Here is a 15,034-nt window from a genome sequence, read left to right on the forward strand (position 1 = left end):
TTAATTGTCATACAAATAATCACAATTAGCGATTTAATTCTCTTTCTTGCCCCCCCCCACCCAATTGTACTTGGCCAAAGTAATAATCTAACAGTGAAAAAAAATTATTACTGCATATTTGAATTAAATAAGGCACTCTCTGCCTTATAACATAACGTGATTTACTGTGAAAAAAATTAAACGACATAAGACAGCTGACAATAATGTAACGTGCATGGATAAGGAGACACGTTGGTCCTTGAATAACGAGTCTGACCCTTTAGTCGAGCGGTCGGCGATGTCTCCCGCGGTGCGGGCGATACGGGTTCGCGCCGCGGCAGTTCCTGTGGTTGCCTCCCGAATTCGCTACAATAACTAAAAGCTGTCACAGAAAGAGGAATCAGTTCATCTGGACACAATGTTTGCTGAGAGAGAAACGTTTCATCACTCATCTAAATGACCTCTTCAGTCTCAACTCACTGCAGATATTACCACCTTTATAAACAATACAGTGGCATAACGACCGAAAACAACGATCAGCTTCATATACCATAAACCAGAGCCCCAATGGCCATGTGTACTATTCACAGAGGATTGGGGAATGGTTACAATCACAGCATTGTAAGATGGCGACAGATGTACTCTTAGGCCCCCTGCGGTTCAGGGATGGTCGTTCCCTCTTCACATACAGTGCATCTGCAAAGGATTCACACCCCTTCACTTTCCCCACATTTTGTTATGTTACAGCCTTATTCCAAAATTGATTAAATTCCTTTTTTTTCTCATCAATCTACATAGAATACCCCATAATGACAAAGCAAAAAAGGTTTTGTAGAAATTTGTACAAATTTATTAAAAATACAAAACTGAAATATTGCATGTACATAAGTATTCACACCCTTTACTCAGTACTTGGTTGAGGCACCCTTGGCAGCGATTACAGCCTCAAGTCTTCTTGGGTACGAAGCTACAAGCTTGGCACACCTATATTTGGGGTATTTCTCCCATTCTTCTCTGCAGAGCCTCTCAAGCTCTGTAAGGTTAGATGGGGAGCATCGCTGCACAGCTATTTTTAGGTCTTTCCAGAGATGTTCAATGGGGTTCAAGTCTGGGCTCTGGCTGGGCCACTCAAGGACATTCACAGACTTGTCCCGAAGCCACCCCTTCGTTGTCTTGGCTGTGTGCTTAGGGTCGTTGTCATGTTGAAAGGTAAACCTTCGCCCCAGTCTGAGGCCCTGAGCGATAGTCTCCCAGTTCCTGCCGCTGAAAAACATCCCCACAGCATGATGCTGCCACCACCATGCTTCACTGTAGGGATGGTATTAGCAAGATGATGAGAGGTGTCTGGTTTCCTCCAGACATGACGCTTGGCATTCAGGCCAAAGAGTTCAATCTTGGTTTCATCAGACCAGAGAATCTTGTTTCTCATGGTCTGAGAGTCCTTTAGGTGCTTTCTGGCAAACTCCAAGCGGGCTGTCATGTGCCTTTTACTGAGCAGAGGCTTCCGTCTGGCCACTCTACCATAAAGGCCTGATTGGTGGAGTGCTGCAGAGATGGTTATCCTTCTGAAAGGTTCTCCCATCTCCACAGAGGAACGCTGGAGCTCTGTCAGAGGGACCATTGGGTTCTTGGTCACCTCCCTGACCAAAGCCCTTCTCCCCCGATTGCTCAGTTTGGCTGGGCGGCCAGCTCTAGGAAGAGTCCTGGTGGATCCAAACTTCTTCCATTTACGAATGATGGGGACCACTGTGCTCTTTGGGACCTTCAAAGCTGTAGACATTTTTTTGTACCCTTCCCCAGATCTGTGCCTCAATACAATCCTGTCTCGGAGGTCCACAGACAATTCCTTTGACCTCATGGCTTGGTTTCTGCTCTGACATGCACTGTCAACAGTGGGACCTTATATAGACAGGTGTTTGCCTTTCCAAATCATGTCCGATCAATTGAATTTACTACAGGTGGACTCCAATCAAGATGTAGAAACATCTCAAGGATGATCAGTGGAAACAGGATGAACCTGAGCTCAATTTTGAGTGTCATAGCAAAGGGTGTGAATACTTATGTACATGCAATATTTCAGTTTTTTATTTTTAATAAATTTGCAAAAAGTTCTACAAAACTTTTTTCACTTTGTCATTATGGGGTATTGTGTGTAGATTGATGAAAAAAAAGGAATTTAATCCATTTTGGAATAAGGCTGTAAAATAACAAAATGTGGAGAAAGTGAAGGGGTGTGAATACTTTCCGGATGCACTGTATATGGCCTCTGTTGATGCGAGGTTCTAAGGACAGGTTGTTGTGTTGCTGTAAAGCCCCTTGAGGCAAATTTGTAATTTGCGATATTGGGCTGTACAAATAAATTTGACTCCACTCTGTTGCCATTTTACAATGTTGTGATTGCAACCATTCTCGAATCCTCTGTGAGTAGTACACTTTGTCACTGAAACTCTAGTTAATGTTCATGGCAATTTGCATGTGAAATTGACTGTTGTTTTCGGTCATTATGCCACTGTATTGTTTATAAGTGTGGGGAAACCTGCTGTTAGTGGAGACTGAAGAAATCACTTCGATAAGCGATGTAACGTTTCTCTCAATAAACGTTGCATCCAGATAAACCAATTCAACTTTCTGCGAATTTCTTACCTGGATTATTGAGCATGCAACTGAAAAGACAACTGAAAAGCTAATTTTTCACCCTGCACCATTTCTACTGAGTGGGTACTCTAATCGCGCACAGCAAACTAGCCAACATTACCGCCAATATTTGTATACAAAACACAAGCGCTCACTCCTCAAAGCCCCATCGAAGTGTAAAGTCATCATCTTAATTAACACATTAGTTGAACAGATTGACTTGATTGGTGTTTTTTCAGTTTGGATACTTTAGGATAACGTAGGCCACCATTAACACTTCTTACCTTACCAAAGTAAACTTAAAAAAACAAAAAGATGGAGTCCCACAGAAAATTTTCAGAACTACGGTGAGACAAAGCTGAATTCGCAAGGGAATAGACAGGGATATCTAGTGACTCATTTGCTTTTCTGCCTTACACCCACCCCTTCTGTAATTATAATTACAATCAATTATAATTGATAGCATCCCAGCCATCAGACCAAACAAAATAAAACAAAGACCACCCACTTAACAAAGAAAATTAGAACAGTTACAATAAACATGTGATGAATGAATGACTGTGTTGCATAGAGAACGTGTGCATGTAACCCCTGTCAAGATGGATGCACTTGCTTTGTTGTGTTATATATGCCCTAGTGCTCCTCTTGCTTTGGCCCTTTGCCACAACTTCCAGCCCCTTTCTATCCTCCACTGGTCCTCTTCCAATTTCATAACTTGTGACTCATAGGATAGTCTCTTTGGGGGATGTCAATTTAACGGCAGGTTTCTCCTTGGAGCACTAGGCCTGTGAGATGAGTTGGCGTCACTGACAGCTATATTTTCCTCCCCTCCTTCACTCTTTTGTCCTGCTTCCACATCCACTTCCTCCATTCTTGTATGTTCCTCCTGTCCGTTTGTTGTCTCAGGTAAAGCTCTCTCTACAATTTTCTCTGTATCGTCCATCTTCCAGTCCTCTGCTGTATCTGACTCACCCTCCTCTCATCGCTTCACCGGCCTGCTCCACTGGAAGAAATATACACGTGTAAGGAAGTTGCAGTGGACCAATCTCTCTGTCTCACTATCCTCTGATCGCACCACATACACAGGTATGCTGGGTTGCTTCTTCACGACAATGTATGGACATGACTCCCATCAGTCTCCCAGTTTATGCCTTCCCTCCACACGACGTACTTTGACCAGGACTCTGGTCCTCTGGGCTGACTTGACTCTTTGCTTATTGGTCATAGTATTTTTTCTGTTGTCCCTTAGCATGCCAAGAGATCTGAATAGCCTGGGTGTAGGTCTGTGACAGTCTTGCAGAGTTTGGACATACTCACAATATCCACGTGGCTCATTGGTGGTAGGAAGCCCAAAGATCAGTGTAATATATTCTCTATATTATCTGGATGTATCTTATACTGCTAATATATCCATAACAGTGATTTGAGCCGGAGACCAATTCCCAACGTCTGGTCCTCTTTATTGTAACTCTCCGACTGGCGCAGCAGTCAACATCCGGGGTATATGAGAGCCTAGCTTAACCACCACTAGGTAGCGCTGTTGGTCTACTAATGATTATCATTCAGCTAAACATTTCGTATCAGTATACTACACTCCTCCCCCTTAAACTATGAAGTTCCCCTAATAAAATATTATCACTCTAAAACATGCTGATATGGCAAATTACTTTCAACATCTTTTACTTGGTCATTACTGGTTACACAACCCACTTCGACCCAAATTTGCCCATTTACATATCAGTCTCAGGAACTCTTTTTCACATTTTTTTTCTGAACAGGAGTTGAACAATTTAGTCTCTCAGGAACTCTTTTATTCAGGAACTCGGCTGATCTTACAGTGACAGTCGTTTTGGAGGTGCCCTCTCTCTCTGAGGGTACCGGCGCTCAACCACCTCAGGGGAAGTGGATGCTCGGTGAGGAGGCGACACGGCCTTGCCCACCGAACCTCGTAAGGGTGTTGCAAGCTTCTCCGGAGCCTGCATCCTTGGAACGGGTGTATCTTCAGGTGAGTACGGGCTAGCACCTACGGCTCCAGGTGTGCCTTTCCCCCCCAAATCCGCAACTGCAGGGTAGGTGTTGCTAATGCCCATCTGGTCATCCTGAAACTGAAATGCCTCAGGAGGACTGGAGGGTCGGTCGAACAGCAGATGGTCAATGTGGACTGAATGTCGGTTCACTCCATTCCACACCAGGTAGGTGACTGGTCCGAGTCTTTTTTCCACTGTCCCTTTCGTCCACCTCTCCTTTCCTCCACGGAAGTTTCGGATCAGTACTGAGTCCCCCTCTGACAGATGTCTCAGCTTCGAGGCGGGTTGGTCATGATAGGCCTTCTGCTTTTGTTGTTTGGCCCCAACCACTCGAGCGAGGTCTGGCTTCAGCAGGCTGAACCTGGTCCTAGGCTGACGTTTGAGGAACAGTTCTGCTGGTGTGCAACCTGTAACGCTGTGTGGTGTGGTCCTGTATGACAACAGGAAGTTGGCAAGCCTGTGTTTCACTGTAATAGTGACGTTTTGTTTCTTCTCATCGAGCAGCTGTTTCAGAAGTGAAGCTTTCACCATCTGGACTGCTCTCTCTGTGGCACCATTAGAAGCAGGATGGTAAGCTGGCACCAAGGTCTGCTTAATACCATTGCTTTTCAGGAATGTTTTGTACTCCAGCGAGGTGAATTGTGGACCGTTGTCCGAGACGATCTCCTCAGGAAGACCGTAGGACGAAAAGATGCTCCGCAGCACTTCGATCGTTTTGGCGGCGGTAGTTGTTGCCATGGGGATCACCTCAAGCCATTTTGAATGACTGTCTACTAACACTAGGAAGTGTTGCTGATCCTTCTCTGCAAAGTCAATATGTAGCCTCTGCCACACTCTCGTAGGCCACTGCCAGCAGTGTAGTGGTGCTACTGCTGGTAGTTTCCTCACACTCTGACAAGCATCACATTGCTGCACTGCATGTTCGATATCACTGTCCAACTGAGGCCACCATAAATAGCCCCTCGCCAAACTTTTCATCCTGCACCCTCCGGGATGCCCTTGGTGTAGGTCGTACAGTAGTCGTTCTCTGTGTGCTGGTGGGATGATAATTCGAATTCCCCACAGAATGCATCCTTGTTCCACAGACAGTTCATTCCTTCGGTTGAAGTACGGTTTCAGTGTGTCATCGTTGATGTAACTCGGCCATCCAGACCGGGTCAGTTCCAGTACCTTACATAGGACTGGGTCCTTGAGAGTGCTCTGTGCAATCTCTGTAGCCTGCACGGGTAGCTCATCTACTAATGAGAAATAAAAGATGCTGTTCTCCTCCGCTGTGTTGTCCTTTTCTTTCCCCGGCAGTCTAGATAACGCATCCACATTTGCATTGTCCGCTGACGTTCTGTACTCTATACTGTAGTCATATGCCATAAGCCTCAGTGCCCATCTCTGCATACGCAAAGCGGCTAGTGTAGGGATTTCTGACTTGGGTCCTAAGATGGCAAGGAGGGGTTTGTGGTCAGTTATTAAACTGAATTTGCGGCCATAGAGATATTTATGAAATTTGGTCACGCCAAATATTATGGCCAACGCCTCCTTCTCTATCTGACTATATTTACTCTCTGCCTTTGTCAACGTACGTGACGCAAAGGCGATTGGTTTCTCGTCCCCATTTTCCATTATGTGCGACATTACCGCACCTATCCCATAAGGGGATGCGTCACAAGCTAATCTCAGTGGTTTCTGCGTGTCGTAGTGTACTACTACTGAGCTTTTCACTAACTGTTCTTTGGCAGCCTTGAATGCTGCTGCACACTTTGGTGTCCATTTCCATTCGACTTCCTTCTTCAGGAGTTGGTGTAGTGGCTGCAATACGGTCGACAGATCTTTCATGAAACGGCCATAATAGTTTAACAGTCCTAGGAATGACTGTAGCTCTGTGACGTTTGTGGGCTGGGGTGCATTTACGATGGCGGCAACCTTTGTCTCAGTGGGGTGAAGTCCCTCTTTATCTATCAGATGCCCCAGGTACTCTACTTTCTCCTGCATGAAGTCACATTTTGCTCTTTTCACTCTTACCCCGTAGCTCTCCAGTCAGCTCAAAACCTCATCTAGGTTCCTCAGGTGCTCCTCTCTTGTTCTGCCTGTGACTAGTATGTCATCGAGGAAGCAGGTCACATGCTCTAAGCCTTGTAGTATCTGGTCCATCACATTCTGGAACATAGAAGGTGCACTCGACACTCCATATGAAAGTCTGTGATAAACATAGTCCTTTGTGGGTATTTATTGTTAAATACTTCTCTGAGTCCTTCTCTAACTCAAGCTGTTGGTAGGCATGTGAGAGATCTAATTTGCTAAAGAGAGTGCCCCCGGCCAGTGTGGCGAAGAGATCCTCGGCGTTCAGTAGTGGATAGGTCTCCTCTTCCACACTCTGATTAACCGTGACTTTATAGTCTCCACAGATACGAATTGACTTGTCTGATTTGGGTACAACTACTATCGGGGCAGCCCACTGACTATGGTCTATCTTTGAGATAATACCAGCTTTTCCCAGCCTGTCTAGCTCTTTTTCAACTGCGTCTTTTAGTGCGTATGGCACTGGTCTTGCCTTTCTGAAGACAGGTTTTGTATCTGGCTTCACTTTGATATTTGCCTTAAATTCACGAATAGTGCCAGGCTCCTCAGCAAATACTGCTTTGTGTCTCTGTAACACTGCCTCTACATCTGTGTTATCACTGCCCCCTGCTGGTGTAACTGAGAATATGCTTTCCCAGTCTAGTTTAAAATTGGCCAGCCAGTTACGGCCAAGGAGGGCTGGTCTGTCACCTTTCACAATCACAAGAGGTAAATCTCCACTCTGGTTGTCATATTTCGCATTGACAGTCACTTGGCCCATCAAGGGAATGTTCTCACTGGAAAAGGTTGACAGACGCACTTTACTTTCTTTCAGTGGCAGGTGTGAGAGATGTTCCTTGTACACTATCTCAGATACCAGGGTTACGGCAGCTCCAGTGTCAAGCTGCATGTCTACAGGGTTTCCTTCTAACTTAATATTGACCTTAATGTCCTTTTTTCCATTACCAACTGTATTCGCGGAGTACACTGTATTCATAGGATACGCACCAAACAGTTCATCCTCATTTCCATCTCCTCTCATGGACTGTGGTCTTCAGCCACATACTGTGTATGTCCCTGTCTATTTTTAGTTTTACACATTCTTGCTATGTGCCCTACCTTGGAACACTTGTGGCATGTCTCGGTTTTATACCTACATACTTGAGCTGCATGGTTGTTACCTCCACATCGGTAACAGGGTTGGTGCGTTTCTGTTCTCTGTGGTCTAGAGTTATCACTGGTAAGTTGCTTGCTTTTCCACTCGCTGGTGGACGACTTGCTTCTCCACGCACCCTTGCTTGTTCTCTTCTTGTCTATCTTATTCACAGTTGCAGCTCCGCTTGGTTTGCTGGCAAACTCCAGCGTATTCTTTGACGCCATTTCCATCGATAAGGCCAGCTCACATGATTTTGCAAAAGTCAGATTGTGTTCTGCGAGCAACTTTCTCTGAATAGCCTCCACCCTTAAACCACTAACAAATCGGTCTCTCAGTGCTTCATTTAAATGCTGACCGAATTCACAATGTGTGGACAGGTGCTTTAAAGCAACCACATAATCAGACACTGACTCATTTTCTAGTTGATTTCTTTTCTGAAATCTAAAACGTTCAGCTATGATTAGTGGCTTGGGTTTATAATGGGATGCTAGTTTCCCGCTCAGTACTGCATACGTGAGGCTACTCGGTTTTTCTGGTATGCAGAGGTTCTTTAGTAGGCCATAGGCTTCTGCGCCTATCACAGACAGGAAAACATTGGCCTTTTTACCGTCCTCCACTTCATTAACGATCATCCATTGCTCCAATCTTTCAAGGTACGACTCGAAGTCCTCTTTACCTTCCTTGTATTCAGCAATATTGCCGATGAAATGCGCCATGCTTGTGCTTGGCTTGGCTAGCTAGTCTTTTCTTGCTAGCTGGCTGTAAGCTAGCTTGTAGCGTCACGTTACTTCGTCCGCTTTTATTAACTACTGGGATTACCTTCTCACATTAAAGGTATCCCATCCTCGTCGCCACTGTAATATATTCTCTATATTATCTGGATGTATCTTATACTGCTAATATATCCATAACAGTGATTTGAGCCGGAGACCAATTCCCAACGTCTGGTCCTCTTTATTGTAACTCTCCGACTGGCGCAGCAGTCAACATCCGGGGTATATGAGAGCCTAGCTTAACCACTACTAGGTAGCGCTGTTGGTCTACTAATGATTATCATTCAGCTAAACATTTCGTATCAGTATACTACAATTAAGTCAACTGGGAGCCTGGGATGTCTGCCAAACATCAGGTAGTACGGTAGGGGGTTGTGTTGAAATTGTGCCTTTGGTCCACATGCAATTTCACAGGAAAACCAATCTGGCAAAAGAAGTTTCTCCACAGTACCTTAGCCACTGTGCAGGCCTTTTGATCTTTATCTCTTGATCTTTAGACGTACTGAACATCTATAAGCCTTTGTGGTCCAGTGGTCCTGTTGTGAGGGTTTTTGCAAAAACAGTTCATATCCATCCATTATCTGAACCGCTTATCCTGCTCTCAGGGTCACGGGGATGCTGGAGCCTATCCCAGCAGTCATTGGGCGGCAGGCGGGGAGACACCCTGGACAGGCACCCAGCCCCACCCCCCACACACATTCATACCTAGGGACAATTTAGCATGGCCAATTCACCTGACCCACATGTCTTTGGACTGTGGGAGGAAACCGAAGCCCCCGGAGAAAACCCAAACAGACATGGGGAGAACATGCAAACTCCACACAGAGGACGACCCGGGACAACCCCCAAGGTTGGACTACCCCGAGGCTCGAACCCAGGACCTTCTTGCTGTGAGGCGACCGCGCTAACCACTGCGCCACCGTGCCGCCTTAAATACATTTTAAAAAACAAAAAACAGTTCATATAAGCAAAAAACAGGTACCTACATTCGAATACATATGATCACTAACCATCCAGTAGGTGGGGGAGGGGGGGTTGCATACAAAGTTAATGGCATTTGTCTATTGGCATTATTTATTTATGATTACAAAATAGGTGCTTATATCTATGTCTGCAACTGCTGGCCAGTCCATTCCTGTTATTCAATGTGGGCATTTCTGGTGTGCAAATGATAAGATATTTTTCAGTTAGACAAAGATTGTACATTTTACTACGTATTGAATATGCTTTGTTTATTGAGAGTGTTTTCCAGGTGGTTGAATAATTAATGTTTCTGTCTGCCAGTGACCAAATATAATGGCTTAAAGATGTTACATTCCTTAGACTGTTGGTTCTAAGCTACACGTGTGCATAATACACATAAGGATATACACAAAGATAAGGATACATACACATAAGGATGTACACAAAAGCTGGTAGAGACTCTTCTTAATGACATGAATGTGCTCACACAAGCAAATGCAACTGGATACCGACACACATACGCACACACACGCACACAGATCTAAAACAAGAGAGAACAATGCAAAAGGATTCTTTGGATATGTGTTTACATCTGAGGTTACAGCCTTTATAAAGCGTAACTCAATTATGGAGCACATAGGTGATCACAAACATCAGAGATTCTAAACTGGATTCCTGCATCACTGTCTAATTTTGGTCTGTATGCCAAAATATAGTGTTGCTTAGACTGTCTAAAGTAAGCTGTCCACAGCTTTAGGGGGAGATATTTCTGCTTGGGGATAATTTGATAATTTTTCCACCACATCATCTGCCAGTATGACCTCTCCAAAGATGATGAGACCACAATAAAATCTGAAACTGTCTGGGCTTTTTTTTTTCCTTTGGAGTAACACTTTGACTTGCTGTAACATTCCACAATGGAGTAAAAACTGTTACTTTTTTATTTGTATTTCAAGCATTAAGTTTTTTTTATATGCAATTTCACTGGTTGTTTCCACTTGACAAATCCATGCAAAACAGCTGATTTGAGTATTTTTATATGATGACTGTGATTTTACTGTATTTTAATATACTATGTACAAGGCAAAGTATTGTGGCAAGCTGACGTGAAAGGAGGCAAGAGACAGAGATCTCGTTTTTAACGGCAGCTCCTGTATCTCATACACCGCATGACCCCGGGAGTGTGCTTTTATCCATCCATCCATCTATTATCCGAACCACATATTCTGCTCTCAGGGTTTTGCCCCCAAAAGGATTGCAGAACAACGCCCCCCCCAGGTCACTATTTAAAACATCAGTCTTAGTCACAGTCCTACAGTCAGTCAGTCAGTCAGTAAAATGGTCATCTACCCAGTCTGAGTCAAACCCCCAAAACAAACAACACAACAATAACCAAAACATGAGCTAAAACACAATTTTAACCTGAACATTATCAGTCCCATGAGCCCCTGCGCTCCCCCAGCACAGAGCCGCAGTCAGTCAGAGTGACCGCCTCCTCCTCTGGTCACTACATAGCCTCCACCTGAGGGGTCAGTTGTCCTCGATGACCCCATCACCCAATCCATAGTCTCTCAAATGTCCAAGGTACCGTTGCTGGAAAACAGCCCGCCTGGGGCCCACAGGAAGTGCTACTGGGGGAGAGGCACACTGATCGACACATGGGGTGCTACTGTCGCCCTCGACCCCAACAACAGGCGGAGCAAGGGGGCGGTATGGGGAGAGTCTGTCCTGGTGCAGTACTACCATGCGCCCCTGGCCAAGTATGCATGCCTGGTACACCACCTCAGACAGCCGGTCCATGACCTCGCTGGGCCCCTGCCAGTGTCTGCGAAGCTTGGGGAAAATCCACTTCTTGTGAATGGGATGATACACCCATATCTTGTCCCCTTGCACGAAGGCCTGCCCAGTCTAAATAAGCTAGTAAGTAAAATTTTATTTATATGGCATTTTTAAAAACACAGTTAAAAAGTGCTTTACACTCAATACAGAAAATACAAATAAATACATAAAATAAATTAAATGAATATAAAACAAGCATAGGTAACCTCCAGTCTCAACTGACTGCAGGTATCCCCACCCTTATAAACGATACAGTGGCATAACGACCGAAACAAATGATCAGTTTCATATGCAAATGAACTATATATAAACTATATATAAAAATTAACTAGAGTTTCAATGGCCATGTGTACAATTCACAGAGGATTTGGGAATATTTGCAATCATAGCACTGTAAGATGGTGACAGATGTACTCTTACCCCCCCCCCCCGGTTCAGGGATGGTCGTTCCCTCTTTACAAAATGGCCTCTTTGACTCCTCTTTCAAACCAGCATTCCTCCCTGTCAAGGATGTGCACATCCTCATCCTTGAAATAGTGGCCACTGGTCTGTGTTAGCTCTCCTGTGTTGTGCCATTCTCTTGGCCAGCGTCTGTTTAGTTTCCCCAGTGTACAAGTCAGGACAATCCTCCTGGCACTTAACAGTGTACACTGTATTGCTCTGTTTGTGCCGGGGATCTCGATCCTTGGGGTGGACCAATTTCTGGTGCAACGTGTTTTGGGGCTTGAAACCAACCGAGATGCAGTGTTTGGAAAATTCACGTCTCAACTTTTCCGACACTCCTGCCACATACGGAATCACCACTGGTTTATGCTTAGGCAGCTGTTGTCCTTCTCTTCTCTTCTCTTCTCTTCTCTTCTCTTCTCTTCTCTTCTCTTCTCTTCTCTTCTCTTCTCTTCTCTTCTCTTTGATCGGCTGGTTCACTGTTTGAGCATCTTCCTGGCTTTGACAAACGCCCAGTTAGAATAACCACACATAACCATCATTATCATCATTATCATCGTCATCAATTCCATAACCTATGGAGGTCGTAGGAGCACAGCTGATGCCTCAACAAGTCTCTTCCACCGTTCCCTATCCATTGCAGCTCTCCCCGCCTACACTACGCTCATCTGTAGCTATTCTCTGATGTTGCTTACCCAGGTTTTTCTCGGTTTCCCTCTCTTGCTAGTCCCTTCTACTAGGCCTTGCAGGATGTCCTTTGCAAGTGTCTTTTCCGTTCGGCAAACGTGCCCAAACCAGTTTAATTTCCTTTTTCTTTTTCTTTTTTTACCATTGTCAGTAAACTACCATGGTGACCAATAGCTTCCTTAACTCTGTTCAGCACTTCAATGTTGGTGACGTGCGCTGTGTATGGGATTTGGAGAATTCTTCTATATGCTCTAAGTTCAAGTTTGGGGGCAAATAGGTTGAGAACCACTGACCTAGGCCACCCTGAGGGCCCAATGATAAAATTATTGTCCTTAACAAATTGGGGAAATAAGTAATTTTAAACAAAAAAATACAATGTTCTCATCTACAACCCTTCCATCCATTATCCAAGCTGCTTATCGGGGTCATGGGATGCTGAAGCCTATCCCAGCAGTCACTGGGCGGCAGGCGGGGAGACATCCTGGACAGGCCACAAGTCCATCACAGGGCTGACACATTCACACTTAGGGACAATTTAGTATGTCCGATTCACCTGACTTACATGTCTTTGGACTGTGGGAGGAAACTGGAGCACCTGCAGGAAACCCACGCAGACACGGGTTGAACATGCAAACTCCACACAGAGGACGACCTGGGATGAGCCCCAAAGTTGGACAACCCCGGAGTTCAAACCCGGGACCATCTTGCTGTGAAGCAAATGCGATTGCCACTGCGCCACCATGCCGCCCTAATCTACAACCATCCATCCATCCATCCATTATCAAAACCACTTATCCTGCTCTCAGGGTCACGGGGATGGTGGAGCAACCATGATGGGAAATTTCAACTTCAAAATAAAAGCGACCCATTTCAAGTTGGAGGCCAAAATGGTTCACTCATGCTCACCTGGAACCCACTTGAGTGTTTTTAATGATCTCACTCACTGCTTAGATCAGTCTACGTTTCCTGTTATTGGTACTTTGGGCGGGATCATTTCCCCCATAGGTTCCATTAACCCCCCGACAAATGAGTTGGACATGCAGTCAGACGCACACCATGGAATGAATCCAAGCCCAAGCCTTCCATTTGTGCATGATCCTGTTCCTCTTGGGAGCCGTACTTAAATGTGCATTTTGTTTTTATCTTTTTTCCTGTTTGCAGGAAAGTGCTGGATAAAGTCATTAGAACCTTGCTGCTGTTGACGTTTAAAATGGGAGAGTGTGTGAGGATGACCTGAGTGAAAGCTCACCAGCAGCTGACGTGATGGTGAAGTGAACTTTACTTAAAACTTATCAAATGGGCTATGTATGTCAGTTTTTTTTAAAACATACAAATCTACACAGTGGAAGCAATGTTGACTTTCTTACTTTTTAAAGTATCAATTTCATTACGTTTTTTTCAAAGAATATATTCTATCTTTTCCCTTCTATTCAGTCTCAGTGCTCTCTCGCCCCCCCCCCAAAAACAGAAAAAAACCACACACAAATAAAATAAAATAAAATAGTAGACTGCATTATACACTTAAAGGACAATGATTTTTGGGATTTCTAAAACACTGGCAAAAGAAGACATCAAAAATTTGGTGGTGGTGCAATCTTCACAAATGTTTGTATTGGAGGCATATCACCAAGGTGTTGTATTAGAAACTTTGCAAGAATCATGCCTTAAATGAATTTGTCCTAAAGATCAAGGTTTATGAAATCTCAAACAACAAATTTCTCTCAGATATACAAGACTGATTAAAAGTGGGACAACATAATTGCAGTTATGCATACTACACATACTAAAAAGTGCAAATGAACTTGGCGTATCATGGTTTTGTATGTTTCGGCAGCAGGTATCCAATAATCCTTTTAAAAAAAACATCTGACATTCTTGAATCTATATCAATGCATGCCACAAAGTATAACATGAAGAAACCTCATCAAAGTTTAACACTGACATTACACACACTTCAATCTGTCATATTGAAACTTTGCAGATCAGACCACTGGGGATCATCAAGCATCAGCTGTATAAACCTAAGCCTGTATATTCAATCCAGGTGCGTGTGTGTGTGTGTGTATATATATATATATATATATATATATATATATGAAGATTGTCATGTTGTAGTGTTGTTATTCTGTGTTAAGTACACTGAGAGAGCCCCAAAACCAAGTCAAATTCCATGTATGTGCAAACCTACAAGGTCAATAAACATTATTCTGATTCTGTATAATGGCCACTGTTGCCAGAAACTGCGTCCAAGGAACTGTCTACCACTTAAGTCTCTACTCTGCAGTATGTGGAACATTGCCATGTCCTACAGTGCAGCACTGATCAGTCTGTTCACTCAATATAATTAAGATTACATCCATGGCTGCATTCCCAAACACTCAGGTATCCTGTGTATCGGAGGAACACAGAATTGGTCTGAATTGCAATCATGGAGATAAAACATATATCCCTATGAGTGGAAGGACCCTAATGGCCTGCAG

At 44.2% G+C, this 15,034-nt stretch overlaps 1 long non-coding RNA gene across 1 annotated transcript in view; it reads right to left on the minus strand.

Moving 5' to 3' along the window:
• Positions 1 to 15,034, minus strand: part of LOC130120698 (uncharacterized) — a 44,708-nt gene that overhangs the window by 27,879 nt on the left and 1,795 nt on the right. The gene's annotated exons all lie outside the window — the stretch shown is intronic.

The sequence above is a fragment of the Lampris incognitus genome, chromosome 11 (assembly GCF_029633865.1).
Source record: "Lampris incognitus isolate fLamInc1 chromosome 11, fLamInc1.hap2, whole genome shotgun sequence".
Taxonomy (NCBI): Eukaryota; Metazoa; Chordata; class Actinopteri; order Lampriformes; family Lampridae; genus Lampris; species Lampris incognitus.